The following is a 21,072-nucleotide window of genomic DNA, read 5'->3' on the forward strand; positions in this document are numbered from 1 at the left end:
AAAAGCACTGCATCACACCCACGTGGCACACAACTGTGCACCCACTAAATTACTGCCAGACACCACAGAAAAACATCTCCCAGTCATGAAGGCATCAGGAAAAATCAATTACAAAAATTAATATGATGATTTTTTGCAGTGATAAGTATTTACCTTGGTGTGGAATCGATTGCAAGGAGGTTGCTCATGATTTCGGATTTTAGCAACTCTGAATGAATGCTAGATTTGCGTCAATAAGCAAATCCTGTCCACAGCTAGACAACAGAGAAACACTACACAAAGATCAACACACAAAAAATATAAATGCACTTTAGAGTTATATTCATCTGCTCCACAACACTGGTACCCTACCATTTAATGGCATTATTGATTTGGCTTTGACCACAGGTTTGCCTCAGAGATTTGAGCAATCACAGGTCAATCTGGTAAAAAAATAAATAAAAATCAGGCTTCTGGCATCCCCTCGCCAGTATGTATGACAGGCTGCTACCATGAAAATTAGAATTTCAAATTTATATTTCCTCTCTACCGTGTAATAATGATCCCACTTTAATGACAGATCAGCTCCCTCCTCTCTAGACCACAAGTAATGAGATCTTGCCTGTATGGGTATTCCTATACATGACTTTGTCACATGAATTCATAAATGTGAAAAAATAAATATGAATGAATGTGAAAAATACAAAGCTGTTAAGCCATGTGAATTAGATGCAGTACAGATAAATTAAGTAAAATTCTAAAATATTGAAAAAATGTATTAGCATTATCAGCATGACAGCGTGTTCTACAAATAACTAAAACTGCTTCATCAAATATGATAGGACATGATATGATACGATACAATACCATATACTTTATCAATATACGGTATACGAAATCCCAAGAATCCCCTCAAAGAGCTCCTAACAACCAAAAAAGGCATAAACTTACATCAAATAGACGCAAAACAACCAAAAAAGAAACTAAATCATCGCAGACACAAAACAGCCATAAAAGATATAACAGTATCTTAAAGAGACACAAAATGAGCAAAAAAAGAGACAAAATTACCTGAAAGAGATACAAAGCAAGCAAAAAAGACATAAAATAACCTCCAAGAGATACAAAACAAAACAAAAAATGCAGACTTACCTCAAAGACACAAAATTACCTAAAAGAGACACAAAAATGACCAAAAAAGAAAGTACAAATACCTAAAAGACATATAAAACAAACAATAAAAGAAACAAAATTATCTCAGAGACACAAGATGAGCAAACTGGCAGTGCAACTGCATACAGTATCTACAGTCATATCAGTCTATTATTGATCAAACAGAATCAGTACTTCTTCCTGCTGTACTTTGATGTACACCTCACAAAGTCTCCTCCCCTCCCTCTACAGGCCCATTATCACTCCATCCCTGCAGAGTTCGCTGTGCTGTCATAGCAACCAAACAACCCAGCTAACAGTTACCATGGCTTCTCTTTAACCTGACATCGGCGGCACCCCGGACTCTTGCTGGTAACCTGCTGACCCTCAATTTACCCTGACCAAGACAGAAAACAAGACAGTGAGTGTATGTTTTCTCAACTCATACAACATGTGCACAACATTCGCTGTGTGTGTGCACATCACGTGTACACATACAGTATGTTCATGAGCCAGACACGGCATGGAGCGCCCACCAGTCGTTCAACAAAGTGTGTCCACAGCTGAGCATAAGGCTGAAGGCAGTGAGCCTCCACTGGGGAGACCTCTGTGCTCTCGCTGGCCTCCTGCTGTCTTAAAGAATGCGCCATAATGGGAGAAAGAGCAACACTGCCTGACTAACCACCAATGGAAATTCATTTCGCCTCACAGCATGACTGCAGAACATCCTACGCTGTATACAAAACAGAAAAGTGTGTGTTTGTGTGTTTCTATTTTACAAACAAGTGTGTAGTAATGGTAAGCGTGTGTCTCGTTCAAGGAATTAACTTCACTGACCCATCAAAATCATACTATATGTGCGTAGGGAGGGATTGACTTCTTCTAAAACAGGATTTGTTGCAATACTCTCCTGGTGGAAGACGTGGAAATGATGTAACGCTTTGAAACACTTGACGGAATCTAAAAACTTCCGCTCCTGACTCCCCCTACCACCACCACCACCACCATCACCACCGTCATAACAGTTTAAGGCTTGCCGCGCTGGCGGGCTAAGAACCTCCAAAAGATCAAAGTCAAACACCTCGCTGTGCCTTTGGTTTCATTAGACCTTGTGATCCCTGATTATTCAACACTTTGACAAACTTGTCACGCATCAGTGAAGAGGAGGATGAAATCAGCGTTTCATTTGTTTTTTAACCATAACAGAAAAAAATGAGGATAATATTTATTTGTAGTTTGGAAATAAGACTGATGTTCCTTAAAAATGCACTCTGTATAAAAGAAGTGAAAGTAGCCATTGTGACTTCACAATCAGTTTTCGAACCATGGTTTTGAAGCCTAGAGTTTGGCATTTTAGCCATGCAATCTGGGTTTTTGGGAGACAAAAGTGTCCATAGCTGCAGTTTCTCTATCACAAGGTAGCCATGTCCTAAAGCATCCCCTGCATTATCATCTATTTTACTCTTAATAGGACCATCTTTTACTAAATGGACATCATGCTGTTATTTAAGAAGACTTGGAACTAGCGATTGAGACCATAATGTCATTGGGAAAATGTTTGCAATAAATCAAGTGAGATGTAAGGTCATTTTTGCATAGACTTGTATATAATTGGACATCTCTTCGCAACCAGTGGAGTCACCACCTGCTGGCCATTATAAAGAATGCAGGTTTAAGGCACTTCTGCATTTTCATTACTATTCAGACCTGAAATTAACCCCTAGAATCTAGTCAATTTCCAACTGGACAAAAAATCCACTAACATCTGGCTTTTGTTTTTAATGGGAAAGGTTACAATTGGCATTCACTCTTGAGACAAATGACTCTGCAGTAGTTAAGGGTATTGATCGACTCCAGCTTCGATTTGCTCAGATCAATCGGCAGTGATGAAAATACAACTCCCTAGGTGGACACATAACTTTTAGTCCCTTTGCCAACACAGTTCAATAACGAGCCGCCACAAAAAACCTGTACATCTCTGTCCAAGCAGCGCTAAACGATCATTCAAAATTTTTTCAAAATAAGTAAAAAATACAGACAATGATCACCACCATTACATTTTCACTGTTCTCCATGTTGCTTTCTCTTTCTTACTAACCTGTTTTCTGGCCTGACACACCAGAAAAATCAAATAAATAAAACACCAAAAAGCATACTCAATCTACTGCCAAGTCCTGAACACAGTGCTGGCCTACTAGCAATAGAAAAAAAAGTATTTTATCGATTTTTAAAGGTTTTCCTGCATACACACAAACTGTGTTGAAAAGAGGTATATATAAGAAAAAGTAAAAGACAAAGGGATCCAGGTGAACTGTGAGACACTGGTAGAAATGGGTCCAAGCTCAAAATAATAAAATATACACACCTTTGAAGTGTGTTTGATGAAGACAGTGGGAGTGCCTTGGTAGCTAAGTGGTTACAGTGCATGCCATATAAGCACAAGATCCTAGACACAAGACCTTTGGTGCTTGTCATATTCCTCTCTTTCTCTCTCTCTCTCTCTCTCTTTCTCTGTCCCCATGTCTACAGTCTACTGTCAAATAAAAGACAAAAAATACCTGCCTTCCAGCTCATGAGACACTGTTCTGTAGTTAAGTTTGACCTCTGACTTTTTTAAGGGACAGTACAGTAAAGTGCTGGTAGAAAAATGAGACCTAATCCTGACCCAGCACACAATGGGATTCATAAATGGTGAATGCCATACAGTAAAAATCATATCGTCATTTAAATGTGACCTTTCAAATCTTGAAACTCTAATATTGACCATCTACCAGGAATAAGGGTGTGTATAAGGTAACCTGCCTGCAATAAATGTAATCCCCAGCTTTGCTCACTGTGTCTGCCAAATCAATATCATTTTATTTCATCTATTGGAGAGACCCATAAAGTCCATTTCAGAATAAAAGCCTCTCTGGGCAAACGGTTCCTTTGCGGAGACACACAGAGAAAACATCTTCCATCATCCCATGTCTGCAGCGCAGGTTGAATTAGCTGAATTAATATCACACGGGCAAACTGGTAGCAGTGCAGTAGGGAGATACTAAGTCAACCCTCCCACCTCCACGGTTTTCTGGCTCTGCCTTACTCTTTCCTGCAGTCTATGTGTCTGTGAGTGTGTGTACAATTCCCTGGCTGCAAAGTGGATTTTTGTTGCAACTATAGCGTATATAATCAATTGTTTGTCTCTTGGTTTTGGAATATGTGTCGTCTTGTCTATCTGCAGTCTGCAGAGAGAAAGCGAGGGGAGAAAAAGAGAGATGAGAGTGACAGAAATGGTGTGTGTGTGTGTGTGTGTGTGTGTGTGTGTGTGTGTCTATGTGAGCGCGTGTGACTTTTGTGCATTTCTGGGAATCTGCAAGTCTTTTTTTTTTCTCTTTCTCTCAATCCCTTTCAAAGGCCTCTCTCTGATAAATAAAGACTTTCACTCCAAATCTCTGGCACAAGCCCAAACCCGGCAGATTTCGAGCCTAATTGGCCTAAACAACAGCGAGGGGTATCTTGTCTTTGCAAATGACTGTAGCATTTTGTAAAGAATGTGAGAGCAGCATTTGTTTGGTTTGTTTAAAGCCTGCGGCAAATATAACTTCACCCTTAAAATGAGCAAAGTGCAGATACAACACATGCTGTATAAGCCAAGATAAATTAACAGTGATTATAAAATAAGTGACAGAGAGAGCTAAGGACCAGATGGCATTTGAAAATACCATGTCACCAACGTTTTGTTCCATTTTTTAAAAAATGGACTGTCGTTAGTAACCCACGCATGACCTGTTTTTTCAGTGTCCCTTCCTGAGTGTGGAGCCAGTTGTTGGTTAAAACGATCAAACCTCCTCCGCTTTTCTGACCTTCTCTCGGTCAGTGTGCCTTCTATCAAGTCTGTAGCATCGAGCAGTAATGACACAGTCACGCCAAGGCAGCCCTATTCTGCTACAGTATCCCACATATTTCCAACAGACCCAGCAGATTCCAGCCATAATTGGTACGCAAAACAGTGAGCGGTGGATCATCTTCGTGAACATTTCATGGGCCACTTTTTTTTTTTAAACCCATTTCACCATAGAAAAGATTCCAAAACACAAAATGTTTTTTCTTTCCGTTTCTCTCAAGCAAGAGACAGAAGCGCTGATGTACTGTGCTGCCTCTGTGTACATACGGCGTTAGAAATTCATGAGCTGCACAATATCTAAGTTAATTTATATGCGGATATCAACAGAGAGTTGCTTGATGAATTATACATAGCAGATGCAAGCTACAGAAGACAGATGAGTGAAATTAATGTGCTCTTGCAGTTCTAAATCCTGGCCACAGTTGGGATCTGCACAGTATACCCATGCAGGGGATATCACAGACGATGGAGGAGGAACATCAAATGCTATTTATGAGGTGATTTGATGCCAAATGAGTAACCATGGCATTCCCTTTGCTGAAAAAAAATGTCAGAATTCTTTACACCCCTATTAAACACTATACATTTTGAAGAAAACTGGGGAAAACAAGGTTTCAGATTGAACTTGACTGCATGCCGATGTAGTAAATATGTAGAACACTGAGCCTCCAATCAACTTAAATAAAACATTGAATCTCTAGCTTCAGGAGAGCTGTAGGAACAGGAGACATGGTTGGCTTTTTCTGTTTGCCGATGAACATTTAAAGTCAGGAGAATGCAGTTTTCTGGAAGAGGCAAAAAAAATTGAGGTATTTGAAAACACTCTTCTTCTGCAGCTCTTCTCTCTTTGTCCTAAGCCCCTCCCACCAGATCAGTATGTGAATGTGAACATGCTTCATACAGTAACCCAATTTTCCCATACATTGATTTACTTAATCTTACATCATTTTATAGCTGCTACCCACTCCTTGCCCTGCCCTTGCTTTTTATCAGAACACAAATAAGATGAGAAATAGAAAATTAGCCCCAGTCCCTCCATCTCGCTCCCTGCCACTATAAACTGCAGGCAGCAAATCCAGAGACAGACCTTTGGTAGTAGCTCTAGGAGCCCATTTTCTGCCAGCACAAACCACAGCACCGGGGTTAGCCTGAAAACTGAGCCAAGAAGAGGTGGAAAGGTCAAGTTTTCTCACAGACCACATGAATTAAAATACGCTTAAAGTTCATTTGAAGACTTTCGTCCAGTGATGCCAAAATAACAACAGCTACTCCTGCTTTCAACAACCCCACTGCAAACTAGAGAGCATTTATGGGGAGTTACTGATTAATAATTCCTTCAGTGGTAATTCAACCCACAAATTACCATTTGCCAGAGACTGCTGATGAAAATTAGCCTGAATGGCTAAATCTGGCACATTTACACGATGAACTCAAGTGCTCTTGTTGATTATTGTGCATTGTCCATTCATAACTAAAATCAACACAATTAGTGTGCTCAATATAGTTATTGTGATCCTTAAATTTAGCAATTTATACCCTCATATTATGTAATTTAATTCAATTCGCTCAAATTAATACTGTTAAATTGTCCTTATATCCTTGACAATCTAGCTATTCTAACTACATGTATTTTTATTTGGATCTTGGACTGAGATGCATGGATATATTTTGGCTGTTATTCACAACAATGTGTTATATTTTCCATCCTTTAGAGGAGGCATTGCTTGTTTTTCATTAGACAGAAGGTAAAGGGGCAAAGTCAAAGATTTCATGAAACAACTACATTTTAATGGCAAAAATGACTAAAATAAGAAAACAAAATAAGCATTCAGAGCTGCTGAAAAGTAACTGAAAAGCATGTTTTGTAATTTATGGGCACAAATTACAAATCTGAGGTGGGATTTCTCAAAGGTTCCTGCACTGACACCTCACAGGCTGTGAAAATGGTAGAAGTAAAATAAGAAGAAATTTCCCCATCATCCAGACTGTTGAACTCCACTGCCAAGTACCTCCAGCGTCCGCTGCTTGCTTATGTACAAACCTTAACGTGTAGCATTCCTCTTCCTGATGTCTGTGATATATAATTCATGGCCCACCACCAACTTCACAACAAAACATGCATCCTCATCTTCATCATTCTTTATTCCTGAGTAACTGCATGTTCCTGCAGCTCTCTGCACAACAGTCCACAGGAGTTCCACTTATATTTTAATCTGAAAACACCCAATAGAAGAAACCTGTTATGTTAAGAGAAAGCATTTTGTTGTCAGGCGTGCTGTATAACAAAGGATGCCTCAGGAGGAACTGGGCATAAATAAAAATGCTGAATATCAGGATACAGCGCGTACAGCTTACACTGACACTGGCTTTACTCGGAACAAGCACAATGTGTAGCTAGACAGAAAAACCTGCCTTTGTTAGCTCAGGGACTGTGAAATGAAATCGAATAATGTGGACAGCGGGAGCTGAGGCTCGACTGAGGACGTAGCTCTCCAGTGTCAACACACATCAATAAACAACCTAATAAAACGCCCCGTGGTCAAAACATTATTTCAGCTGCCGTTCTTGTTTCAGACATGCCGAAAACACTTGCAGTTAAATCGTCACGTACAGCGGTCTGTGTCCTACAGGTGGTTACTGGGAGTTCATAGCATGTCATGTAGCGCTGCCATTTGCAGCACCTCTCACCTCCTGTCTTGTCTTCCTCTCACATTGCCCTCTTCCTTTCTCTGATGTCACCCTCTTTTGTCACTTTACCTTCCTCTTCTTTTTTTTTCTATTGATCGAGGTGGACACAAATCCTCACACACATAAAAACCCACAGACCAGGGCAATAAAATAAGGTGGCTCGATCCATTAACAGGCCATATTGGTGTGATCCTTATCTCTTTCTGTCTCTGTCTTTCCCATTATTTCCATCAAATCCTTTGCTACAGATGTGAGAGAGAGTATTTGATTGACAGGTGGAAGTAGCCCCAGCAATACACAGCTGATAAGGATCAGTGTTTGCTGCTGATGGTCTGTCTGCTGATCCGACCACAGGCAACGGGTGTGGCATTTATACCACCCGGCTGGCCTCAAGCTTTCAAGATGAATCACCACATTTTGTGTGTGTGTGTGTGTGTGTGTTGGTTGGGGGTCAGGGATTACCTAAGATCCTGTATATGAAAAAAGTAGGTGAAAGAAAAGCAATATGAGTTTTGCAAAGTAACTGATACATGGAAAGTATAGATTATATTTTCTACATGACACGATTTCATTTAAAGAGTATTGGTGGTATGTCTCTCAAACTGCATTGTATATTGGAGTCACACTTGGCCATATCTGCTTCATAAAAAGCTTTTTTTGAACCAAGGGGATATTTTATAGAATATTTTACTCTTAAAGGCCTGAGAATCTTTAGAAACTCATCCCTTTTATTAAAGACTCATTTCTCTTTTTTAAAAAATCAAAAACTGTTAGTAACTTTACAACATGATCCATCCCTCCTTGTCATATTTTGCTGCTTGGGTGGAAGCCCTGTGCATTACTAAAGTGATACCTTCGCTTTGTATCTTGACCCTGGCAGTAAGAAAGGGATCGGCGGTCAGGTTTAGGCAACAAAACTACTTAGTTGTGGTTAGAAAAAGGTCCAGATGCTGCTAAAAAAAAACAACCGGCTTTGAGTGGCAAAAACACCACAACTGATGTTGTTTGTTGGGCTCAAACACTGGTCTCCTGGGTCAACAGCCAAGTGTTTGTTGGACCCATTCACCTCCCATCCTGATGGCTTGCTTATTCCTTCCAACTGCAGTTTAAACATGCATGGAGAATGCCCCCTGCAATTGTGTTGGGATGGCTGTAAAGAAACTAGTTAGCTACACCAGGGTCTTTAGCATGGAGGTCAAGTGGCTGCTCCAATCTCAGAACACACTGGGTTGAGGATACCGTAGTACGACTCAAGGGCCTATAAACAGCACATTACTACTTTTTTCAGAGTGACGGTCTGGCTTTTAACCAGGCAAATACAGCCTGCAGTTTGTTTTATCACAGTGATGGTCTATTGGCTCTTTGAATGGAACTCGTTGCTCTCAATAAAGATTCATTCAGATGCTCTGCATGGCTACCATAGCAACTGCTCAACACTTGTCTTTTCAGCTTATTTGATAGGATTTTTTGAAAGTGTATGTTCGTTTTCACTCTGCACTTTTCAAACATTCACAATGAAAACCTTCCAATTCAGCTGTCAGTTTACCATTGCACTCATTGAGTTATTACTTTCCAATTCATGTATGTAAATGCACTTAGTAGTTGTTGATGACTTGTTGCTGTGCACTTGATTTGTTAAGTTTTTCAAAATGCAAAAAAAGAGTTCTGGTATCAGTGTGAAGTTTATGCAGGTCAGAACATGACATACGTATGTGTTAGTTTAAATTTGTTTAAACTTCTATTTCAAAAGTCACAATTAGGCTTGGGTGGCATCATAATGTTACAGTATACATAAAAAATTCAGAAGGTATGTTTTTGAATACCGTGCTCCTCTAACTCTTAAACTCATTGTATGTAGTGCACAGCAAGCACCACCAGAGCGCAGTCTCCTGTCTCTACTGGTGTAACAGGCAGCTTAGCTGAAAGACACCTTGACTTTTAGTGGTGGAGAAATAAGTTGCAGGACTGTAAACAGCCGGTGGTCAGCAAGACCTGAGAAAGGCTGTGGGGAATAATGGCATGTATTTTACATCTAACTCAGTAAACTAAGGATTTATTTTAACCAAACCGGAGCTGGTGATTGTTGGAACAGTGGACTCACTCACTAGATTACTACAGAGTGACCACGATGGTTTGGGTGAGTTTTATTTTGTTTCTGTGGAGTTTGAATGAAGTGTGTTTTATGATGAGTTACAAGGCAATTAAGCCTCTTCAGTCTTCCGTGATTGAAACAAAGTTTAATTCAAAGGTGTACAGTTGTATTTCTCTGTTTAAAAGGGAAAATAGGTGTGAGAATATTGTTTTCTTAACATTGTTTATATTTTTTATTGTGTATTTATTAGTCTAAAAAAAAGATAGCAGTAGTGCACTTGCCATCAGGGATGGTGGTGGTGTGCTTACACTATCATATACCATATACCCAAGCGAAATTTCAGAAAGGTGTGAATGCATAAAATATTACATACCACCCAAGCCTAGTCACAATACAGTGAAGTTGTATCATGTGTTTCCAGGAAGTTTCCAAAGCGCAGCAGCTAATATTTTCCTTGCCTGCAGATGGGGCACACACGCAAGAGCTTCAGGTGTGAAAAGTGTCAGCACTGTTGCTCTGCTATGGGATGATATTGGCTAGACCTGATTTCAGGTGCTTCACATCAATGACAATGTGTGTCCTCATGTTGACAAAGGAAAGCAATGATGTGAGTGTTAAAAGAACAGAGAAGAAATAAAAACACATACACTCACACACACTTACCCACAGTCACATACACATCCAGGTGCAGGTGTTCATATCCCATCAAACAATGTTATTTCCCACTTGACCAGCCGGAGAGATAATACTATGTTGCTGTGCAAAGAGACTGTACATGAAGCCAACAACAATATACCTCCCTGCCTGCTGCCACATAACATGCCATTATATGCCGAATCTTTTTCCCGCTCTCTCTCACATTTTCTCTTCTTCTAACATTTTCTCCCTACACCTGTTGCAAATTACTTTTTTGCATTTTAAAAACTATACCAATCAGCCATATTGAACACTGTCTAATTACCTTCTCACACCTATAGATTGCACCCAAAGGGTCAGAGTGCAAGTTCAGCTTGGAAAGGGGGCACAATTCAATTTTGTAGCCAATAATCGTGCAATAGAAATAACCAAATAGGTGCTGAAGCACTGATGCAGAGAAAAACCATTAACAGCATGCCAAAGAACTGGATTCAATAGCACTGTATTAGAGTGAGTCACACGCGCACACACACATGCACTTAAAAGCATGTGAAAACTCTCACACACAGACTTCCCAATGTGTGGACACATGCATTTTGTTGATGAATGCACATGCATGTTATTAAAGGTCACAGTCACACAAACCGCAGATGAAAAAAAAAAAAGAAGCCCACTTTCACACTCAGTCATACATGCACACAAGCCAACTCTGCACTACATTTTCACCCAGGGAAATCAAGATGATCTGTGCTTCAGCTATGGCTTCTCTTTGATGCTCAATTAACTCAGGCAGACCTGACTAGCTAAGCCAATTATTAATTCAGCTCAGAAAGTAGTATAGCATTGAGGGCACAGAGGTGATGTCATGGCTAGGCAACCTCAGTCATACTGCTCTCACTGTCACGGCTGCACTAAATACATACCATTAGGCTTTATTATGCAGCATGTTTGACACTACATAGCACGGATACTCAACTTGCTTTGCATGAGGGCCACTTTTGCAAAAAGACAGAAGCGCAGGAGCCAGTCGCAGCGGCCCCATACATATTTTTATGATTTTAGGACATTTCTTGGATTTTACCAGTGTGTATCACTTTATTTTTTTGTGAATAAGAAAACGGTTGGGGGGCCACCCTGCACCCTTTAGGGGACCAGATTTGGCCCATGGGCCGTAAGTTGAGTATCAGTGCTGTATAGCTTGATGTCATACTTAGGTGGGGGGTCTGTTGCTTTCAATGATTTTCACTCAGCTCTCCTGCTCCTTCCTCTTTCACTCCCCAACAAGCTCCGTCACTAGCTCTTTACACGCCATCTCCCCCATCTTTGTCATCATTTACCCCTTCCTGTGAATTCCCTCTTCTCTCACCTGCATCCTTAACCCCTTCTCTCCTTGTGCTTTTCTTTATCATATCATGCATTTCTTTTCTCTTCCCTTTTTTCTTCCTTAGTATTCCCTCACACTAAAGACTGAGGGGAAAGAGAGAGGATAATGGAATGGGGGGAGAGGAGGAGGGCAGCAGGCTGACAGAGGGAGTCCCATCTGCAGTGAGCTCATTAGAAGATGGGAGGAGAATCGGCGGCAGAAACACACTAGTAGGCATCCACACACCCCTCTCTCTATGTCTGTCTTGCTCACACACACACTGCTGCCTTGCTGGACTCATTCCAACACTGACACATCGCTACCTCCTCTCTCTCTGCTGCGCTCCTCAAACTCCTGCTCTCATTAATCACTACAATATACAATACACAGCAATTGGTGAATGGTTTTACCTTTTACCACCTTCCAGTACTATGAGGCCATATATTTTTACTACATGTGGCATCAGTGGAAATCGAGCCATAAATCCAAAGCATTGTTAAAGCTGGACAACTTTTCTTCTTCTTTCTTGTGCAGAGAAAGAGGGAGGAGTGTGATAGATTACTGATAGGGAGATTAAATGCTTTAGAAAGCCGAATCCCCAACTGCTGCCCGAGCTTGACCCTACTTTTGTAGATGATGCCATGAAGCTACCTGACAGATAATTGGGGGAATTTTCACTAGAGCCTTCAGTCTTAACGCCTATCTCCCAAAGTGGGGAAAAGAATTACCTACCTCTAAGTCATTGCCATTTGGAGCCAGTGGAGTGTAAAGTGGAAGTGCAGGTTTATAGCGGCAGACTGCCAGTTGCACGCTGCACTAATATGATGACACTGTCCACTCCTTTCACCTCTAAACTGCAAATATTTTTCACCATCTTTTGTGGCTTTAATGTGCAGGTCAGCAGATGGCGAGGATGCACTAATGGTGCTGGGAAGCATGAATAAAGGAGGTCATGTCATATCAGCAGAAAGCCTGGCTATGCTATCTTAAAAAGTTCAGCATTCAAAGTGCTATTCCCATGCTGTCCATTTTCATGTTGTTAAACTGTATTTTATCAAACAAATCCCCCAACGGGAGCATTTGTCATTGTTTCCCCTTCCTCCCAAAGAGGTCAAAGGATCATAGAGACATCTTTCATAGTCTGAGAGATTCTGCGTCCTGCTCAAGGACACTCAAGTGATAAACATGGGGCCTTGACTCCAGAACATTTGGTTGAACAAAGGCATCTTCTAATAAATACATCACTGAGTGTGTGATGAAAAGCTGTCTAAATCGTGCTCAAGCTGTGTCTACTGAAAAATATCTCTCATAAGTATTAAGGTCAAAAGTGAAAGGGCCAGTTCACCCAATAATGAAAGAACACATATTTTTCATCCTATGGCACTATTTTGCAGTCTGTTTTGGAGTTATCGGCTCTAGAATATCAAATATAATGGAACTACAGTAGATGGCACCTGGCTAGTGGTGCTCATACGCCAAATAATTACATTTGAAAACTCAACATAAATGTTTCTCTCTCTAGAAAAAAAAATAAACAGCCTGGTTACTCAATATAATCCACAGACCTTGTTGTGAGCAGTTTCATCCTGGTTACTCAATATAATCCACAGACCTTGTTGTGAGCAGTTTCATGTAGGAACTATTTTCTTCCGACCAACCTACGTCTGCCAACCGCATCACTACACAGATGGACGTGTGCATCTAACCATATACAAGAGACTTATGACAGCACAAGATGTCATCAGCCGAGCCGTAACATGAGCTAGATCTGTGGTGCTAGCTGAGTATCAGTGCACGGTGAGAGGGTTGGCAGGTATAGTTTGGGAGAGAGCAAATAGTCTCTACATGAAAGTGCTCACAAAAAGGTCTGTGGATTATCTTTAGTCACCAGGTCATCATTTCTTTAAAAAAAAAAAAAAAAGACATTGCTCTTGATTTTTTTTGGGGTGCTTGAGCAGCCAGTTCCACTATATTAACAAGCAGGCAGACATTTTTATAGCCAATATGTCCAACACTTGGCAACTCACACCAAAACAATCTAGACTGATAAATAGCACTACAGGTAAGAAGAAAACTATGTATTGGATGTATTTGGGGTGAACTTTAGGTGTTGCTTTGGAATGTTGGGCCTCAGTCTACTAAAAACTAAAGACTGTATTCTGTACTTTCCAATACTGAAAATATATTGCCGGTCCAGTATTTCTCTTCAGAGCAATTGGAAATAACATAAGCAATTAGGAAGACTCATCGACCAAGTCTGTGCAGCATCACTTGCAGGGGTAGATATACTGTATTCCTCATAGAGCAAGCTGCTAATGTATTTCATTCTCTCTCTGATTAATAATAGTAAAGAAAGCATAATTATACGATTTCATGACTGGCTCACATGGACACACTCGAGCACAAAACAACTAAACCACTAACTGGACATCACTGCAAGAAAGACATGTAGGGCACCCTGCACGGCACGTGAGAGAAAAAGAAGAGTGATATTGCAAGTTTAATGGTGCGGAACATGTATGTAGTCTTGTAACAATTCCACAGTAATGGGGATACTGTAAAAGAGTCCATTAGCAGTTGGATATCAGTGCTTTTTTTATGTCATTAAACAAGCTCATAAGCATCTAGTCAAAAACGTAAGCAGCATCAAGGCATCTGATTGATGAGCACACTGAGGCTGTCAATTAGCACCTTCCCCTGTGCCCATGAATATGCAATCAATGCAATCGGCAAGTATGGATCAAATGTCGCCTGAGGCTCATTCATACTGCATTCTAGTGAATGTATAAAAGAAAAACTTGACAACATATAACACATGACAGAGCTCAAGGACATCAAAGCGTCGAATCAAAGCATTTGCGCTTTTTTCAATGGTGTTTCATGCTCTACAGTTCTCCTTTTCTCTGTTTTTTTCTCTCTTCTTTTAGTCACGTGATGGTAAGAGACCAAAAGGACATGAATAGATTTCCATAAAGGAAAATACAGCTTTTTTTGTGTGTGTTCAAGGAGAAAAAGGTCATAACTACAAGCTTAGTTTCAAATCAGCCAATAATTAGACTGCTAATAAAAAATGCACTGTCAATACAACAATTGCTCCCCCCCCCCCGACTCATGTTGACAGTTAAGCAGCATCAGCCTCTGGGCTTGTGTCACACCTCAAAGAGGTACCATATTTGCCACCGGGCCTCATAGATCCTCTGGAGAAAAGCCATTTGTGCATTTTCAACATTCATCTAATCCAATATTAAGTTTCTTGAAAAGAAATGAAAACAACAATCTATAGGGAAGACAGACCGTGCTCTGACTTCTTCAACATTTCTGAATCAAACAGTGGTGGGTCTTGCATCTGTGTTGAAATGGTACAATATGATACTATGGGGAAGAACTTTTTGGCTTTGTCCACTTTCAGCTGAGGTCAAAGGTTAAGTGTCTGTGTAAAACAGAACCTCTGGACCTGGTAGAAATTCATTGTCTCGCTCTTTGACAGGTACCGCTAGTGTCGGACAGTCTCCCTGCTCACTACGCTGTCTTAGATAGCACATGAATTATGAAAATTCCTGGTACAAGCAAAAGTAGAAGGGATGGAAATAGTCCCATCACACTTGAAGCTTTCTGTCTCGTTATGAAGTGTGAGATAAAAATGAAATCAGAAGCTCAAATTTCACCGCTGACATGGAAATGAGACAATTGTCAATGTCAGGTTGTCACGCTGAATGCTGAAGCATTACCATTGCCACTGAACGGAGCTACTTTCCGGCGTGGAACGATTTTGTTGCTGATCCTTTTAGCGCACAATTGACCAAACACCCAAACATCAAAGCAGACGTTTCACAGGGGGAGTCCCAACCTCACTTGATCTCACCCTTTGCTCATTTTACATGTCAAGAAAGTGGCCTAAAGCAAAGTAAAAAAAAAAAAAAAAAAAAAAAAAGAATCTCTATCAGATACACATGAAGTTTGGCAGTCACAGCGCACCAAACCACACCCCACTTTGGCTCTCTAATGAAGATTAAATCCATAACAGTTACAGTATTTTCAAATCCTCCCTGACCCTGCTCTGTCACAGGAAGGATAACCATAATTCAAACTCTCCCCTCCCTTCATCAGCACCACTAGCTCATCCCGCCAGCTCTTTGGACTGTCGTCAGCACTCCATCCTGTGGACGCCTGCCAGTAGCCCCTCCGTCCGATCAATAGGCACCGGCGGCTAGCTTTCCCCCCTTTGCTCTCACTCTCCCTCACCCCGTCTTTCTCTCCTTCTCTCAGCTACCACAGTATAAGGACTGTTCTGTTCTGCCGGCGCAGCATAGTGATTAGGCATTAGGCCTGCGCTGCTGTGTGAATTAGCTTAATCTGTGTCCGCAATGAAGGACGAGGCTTTTCATGCCCACTGGAGACATTGACTGGACATAAAAGAAGCTAATCTTTAGGAAATTTAGAGAAGGGTTGGAGTGTGTGTACATGTGTGTGTGTGTGTGTGTGTGTGTGTGTGTGTGTGTGTGTGAGGGAGATTGCACAAGAATTGTTGAGACAGTTCCCACAGTGATAGGTCTTTTGTAATGCTGCTTATCCTTCAACAATATAAAAAAAAAATATCGGAAGTTCTTGAAGATGTCTGGCTTGTGGGTAAGGGGAGTTTAAAGTACTGGAAAAGTGGATAACATGCTGGTTGAAACAGACTGAGCAGTGGAGAGAAAAATCTATATCCCCATAGATATTCCTGCACCAGAGGTCAGTTTGAGGAGAATTAGAGGGGATTGCGTTCTCCTTGTTACATGGCTGCTTACCTGGCCATGAGGGAATCTGCCTCACCTGCGAATCTCAACCCCAAAGTTTTATAGTTTTGCAGCAACACAGACCAAAAAAGACAAAGGATTTCATGTGATACAGACCTGAGCATACACTAATACCTTTTCCGTTTCTGTGTAGCCTCTGCTGTCCATCATGCACCTGCCCAATGCTGACATGCACTAGGCTGAGCATGTACCCACACCATGCCTAACAGCAGCAACCTCCCTCCTCCCCTTCCTCCACTTCTCCTCCAGATCATCTGCTGGATATATTGTACGCCCTTGACAAACTGCCAGTGCACAATCCCCCTCCTGCAAATGTCTATTGATCAAAGCACAAGTACGGCTGTGGGAAACGTACCCCTACTCTTATCCTTGTATCACCTCCCATGCTTCAGCACCTTACAGACAAAAGGTAATTCCAAAGAACTTCATGGGTATCTGTGCACAATCAGATTCATAATTCTGCACTACAATACCTGAGGCTCCTTTTCGGCCCACTAATTAATCATATGGGCTGTACCATAAACACATGTTCACTCATTTTGAAGCAACAACTTAACTTCTGGTTGTGAACTGACTTGGCAAAACAAATGAATCATCACTTGACGAGGAGTAGCAGCCATACCCATTTTGTTTGCAATGTGCTTTTCACACCTTTTGAGCACTTTTACGCACAGCCAATGGTAAATTTGGGTCAGCAGTCAGCTGGAGCCAAATATCTGGTGTGTGTTGGGTGATCTGAGCTCAGTCGGACGCTCGTTTCTGAGAGAAGCTTCGCAGTAAGCTTGTTATCAAAAAGCAGGGCATCGTTGTTTCCCCAAATCCCCCACAGTGCATGAGCAGATCTCCTGCGCATCTCTAAATTGCAAATACACTCTTTGGGATGCTAACAGACTAAAAACACAGGCGTTTGAAGACTTGTCACCTTCTCCCTTTCTGCCCGACCATGTGAAGTCTACAGCATGGGCGAAATAACGCGATGACTTACCGAAATGAGATCCTGGCCACTGTCGGCGTCCGACTTCCCCCTCGTTTCCCTTCTTGCCCCTCGGTCCGCCTCTCTTTCAAGTCAATCCGCAGTGTGCTCAGATCAGATCACAACGGAGCGGTGCGCCTTTTCGCTGCGTCCTGCGTCCAGAGTTGCCGGGGATGGAGCGACCATTTGCCGGGATCCTGGGCCGGGGGTGCGAGGCTGAGGCATCCGCAGGGGAGGAGGAAGAGAAGGATGTGGAAGAGGCGAGGCGCTGGGTACGAAAGCGAGAAAGAAAGAAAGAAAGAAAGAGAGTGAGAGGAGAGCAGCAAAGCACTGCAGCGACGGGGAGGCAACACCGCCGGAGAGGAGGCAGACAGCAGCTCTCTGTCTCTGTCTCGCTCTCGCACTCACTCACGCACGAGGGCGTGCACGCGCTGTATGGTCATACAAGAATATGGAGCGCCATCTTCAGGTGGTGCGTGGAAGGACAAGGGTGGGAGTTGTCCCATACATTTAATGTGTGTTTCATGTGCATGTTTGCATTGTTGTTTCTGTGCTTTTTTTTCTCACAGACCGTTGGGGAGTGGAGCACGTGCACCCTTACTGTGATTGATTTATTCCCCAATTCTGCAGACTACCACGTGCTGTGTGTATGTCATGGAAGTATCTTTTAGGTCATCCATGGCACTGTAATAGTAGTTACTATACACATTATATTTTTGTGGGGTTTTTTTTAGTTACTTATGTTACCATACAGATTTTTATATTACAGGATACTGTGAATATTTTGGCAGGAATTGAATTATTTGTATTCAAGTGCAAATTTTGTTTTTATTATTACTGTATTTCTATATTTTATTCTTTTAACATACTTTGTGCTGGTACTCATTTCTACTTTATATTATTATCTGCGCTTGGCATCAGAGTGACTGTAACAAACCACAATTTCCCCCTGGGATCAATAAAGTATTTCTGATTATGAGTCCGATAACTCCATATTGTTATTTTGGACTCACATTAAATCTGTATTGTCACATGGAGAAATTATTATTTTATCAGTGCTAGCACTTGAACTTTTATTTAAATATTTTCATGTGTACCTTTAAGTTGCTATTTTATGTCCCATTGGCCTCAAGTAAAACCAAAATTAGTTCCTACTTGCTATTGTTTGCGGGGACAGGTGAGAGTGTAACAGACTTAAATTGATGTGCTAGAGTTAAGTGAACAGAGAAGCTGGACGTCTGCTTTCTTGCTTTTTTGGTGTCACTAAAAGAAGATTAAAATGAAAAATTGTAGCTTGCTTACTACTTACACGCCAGAAGGACTGGAGAACGCTACCAAACAAGAAAGAGGGATTACCAATTAGTCCCTTGCAAAAACCCCCCATTTCCACATGCACCAACAGCAACACTTATTTATTACTTTTGGCCTACCCAAACCTTAACCATGACAGTAATCACTCCTTAACCCCAACATTCCACATATTTTTAGGACATATATTTTTTTCTTATTTTTACCCATAACCCAAACTGTGTTATAATCTTATAATTTATTTTGGTTAACCTTATAAGGATGTGACCCCCCACCAAATGGGAGATGTGTTCTCATGTGACTATATGTATGCTTTTTGCTCTCAGCAGCAACGCCACCCATGTTGTTATACACCCCCATCCCCCTCTGCACACACATATACACACTCCATGGCAACCAGATCCCCACCGGGTTATGATGATGATAATATCAGCTGACCTGCACTCCATCATCTCTCCAGCACCCTATCCCCCACACTCACACACACACACACACACACACCTGGTTTCCCAAGGTCAAGAACTGCTGAGTGTTTGAGATATGTGGCTATATCATATGTTCTGCACAGTCAGTTCTTCAGGCTCCAGTAGACTAAGGATTTCTTTCTTTCTTAATTCAATTTGGTCTCTCTCTGCACGCATTAAAACATCTTCATTATGTTGAAATATGGCCATTGTGCACACAGTGTCTCGTCTGTCGCCTTTTTTTCAATCTGGCTGTCCCAAGATAATCTTGTCCTCTCTTCTTTAATCATTTTTTTCTCTCACATTTTACACTTTCTCTTCAATTCTTAACAAAAGATGTCATTTGTAAAGAATAGTGCTGTTTTTTGTGACATTAAGTGACCTTTCTTGGTCTGAAATGCTTGTTTAATTGTAATATTTATGAAGATATCTCAATATAAATATGTTATGGGTGTCATTATGTATGTGTAGCACCATTAAAAGTGAGCCAAATAAGTGCTTTTCTTTCGTTAAGTATAATCAGTGTAATTAAAAAAGATAATATGTGGGAATATATTTGTGTTCATCTACGTCTGTTTGTTTATTTTTCATAATCTGCAAAGCAGAAATTGTATATTTACAACCCAAATGAGTTTGTTGTGTTGGATAAGATGTTATGATAGTGCTGGAATAGAAAAAATGCTGCAGAGGTGTAGAAAAGAAACCATAATGATGAGCTGTGGGACGCTGTGTAAGCAAGCAGAAACTGGGTCTTTAGTGTACATATTTGTACAGACTGGAAATGGATTGAGAGAAAGACGCAATAAATATGAAAGTGAAAGTGAGAGTTAAGCACAATATTAGCACTTTGCCATGCATGACCTATCAACAAGTGTGCCACACATAATCAGATGACTGAGATAACAGAGGTTAAGCATCTGTTTTGCAGAGTCGCAGAAATAATGCTATATACATTCTTTGTTTTGCAATTCAGGTGTAAATGTGTTCTTATTTCTGGCTTGGCATGCCATATACCATGCTTTTTGTTTGTTTGTTTGTTTGTTTCAAACCACAACAAAAGAAAAAAAGAAAAGAAAAAGTTTTGAAACAGCTATTTGTAATAGAGAGCATGGTTGGTGATGTAACTGCACAGTCAGAGAAAATGGCCAACTAATGTCAAAATGTTAACTAGAAGAGAAAATAATATTATTACTAGTTGTGAAAATGGCTCTCAACCATAACATAACTGAATAATGTTACTAGGTTTCTTAGTAGCTTTGTAATCCATTCAAAATACAGATATCCTCAGTTTGTGTCTATTAAGAATGATAAGCAGAATACATTCAAGGGGCCACAGAGCAAAGCACTGTAACCCCCAAATGCTCTAGGTGGTTTGTTGTTATGTTCGGTGACCAGCAGATAACACTGTGGTTGTACTGAGCAGCTTCCAAGCATGGCTGGATTACTGAACGAGTCTACCGGGCACAGGCCCAGGGGCCCAAAGAGTCAGGGGGATTCCTGGCCTTCACCTGCAAAATGTCACTCAAATAAACATGTATCTAACAGGAAGAGACTAGAAATGACCACAAGGAGACACAAAAAGATCACAAAGAGATGCAAAGGATCTGCAAAGAGACACAAAATAACCAAAACAAAAGAAGACAAATTACCTCAGAAACACAAATTGTTTAAATGTGTCTTCAAAGAGACACAAAACAATGAAAAAAGACAAAGAATGACATCAAAGAGACACAAA

General features: G+C 40.9%; 1 protein-coding gene across 1 annotated transcript in view; it reads right to left on the reverse strand.

Moving 5' to 3' along the window:
• Positions 1-17,612, reverse strand: part of ctnnd2a (catenin (cadherin-associated protein), delta 2a) — a 302,877-nt gene extending 285,265 nt beyond the window's left edge. Inside the window, 1 exon segment of the mRNA XM_042510566.1 lies at positions 17,578-17,612. The gene's annotated coding sequence lies outside the window, so the exon portion shown is untranslated.
• Positions 17,613-21,072: the final 3,460 nt, after the last annotated feature.

Source organism: Plectropomus leopardus, chromosome 21, assembly GCF_008729295.1.
Source record: "Plectropomus leopardus isolate mb chromosome 21, YSFRI_Pleo_2.0, whole genome shotgun sequence".
Lineage (NCBI taxonomy): Eukaryota > Metazoa > Chordata > Actinopteri > Perciformes > Serranidae > Plectropomus > Plectropomus leopardus.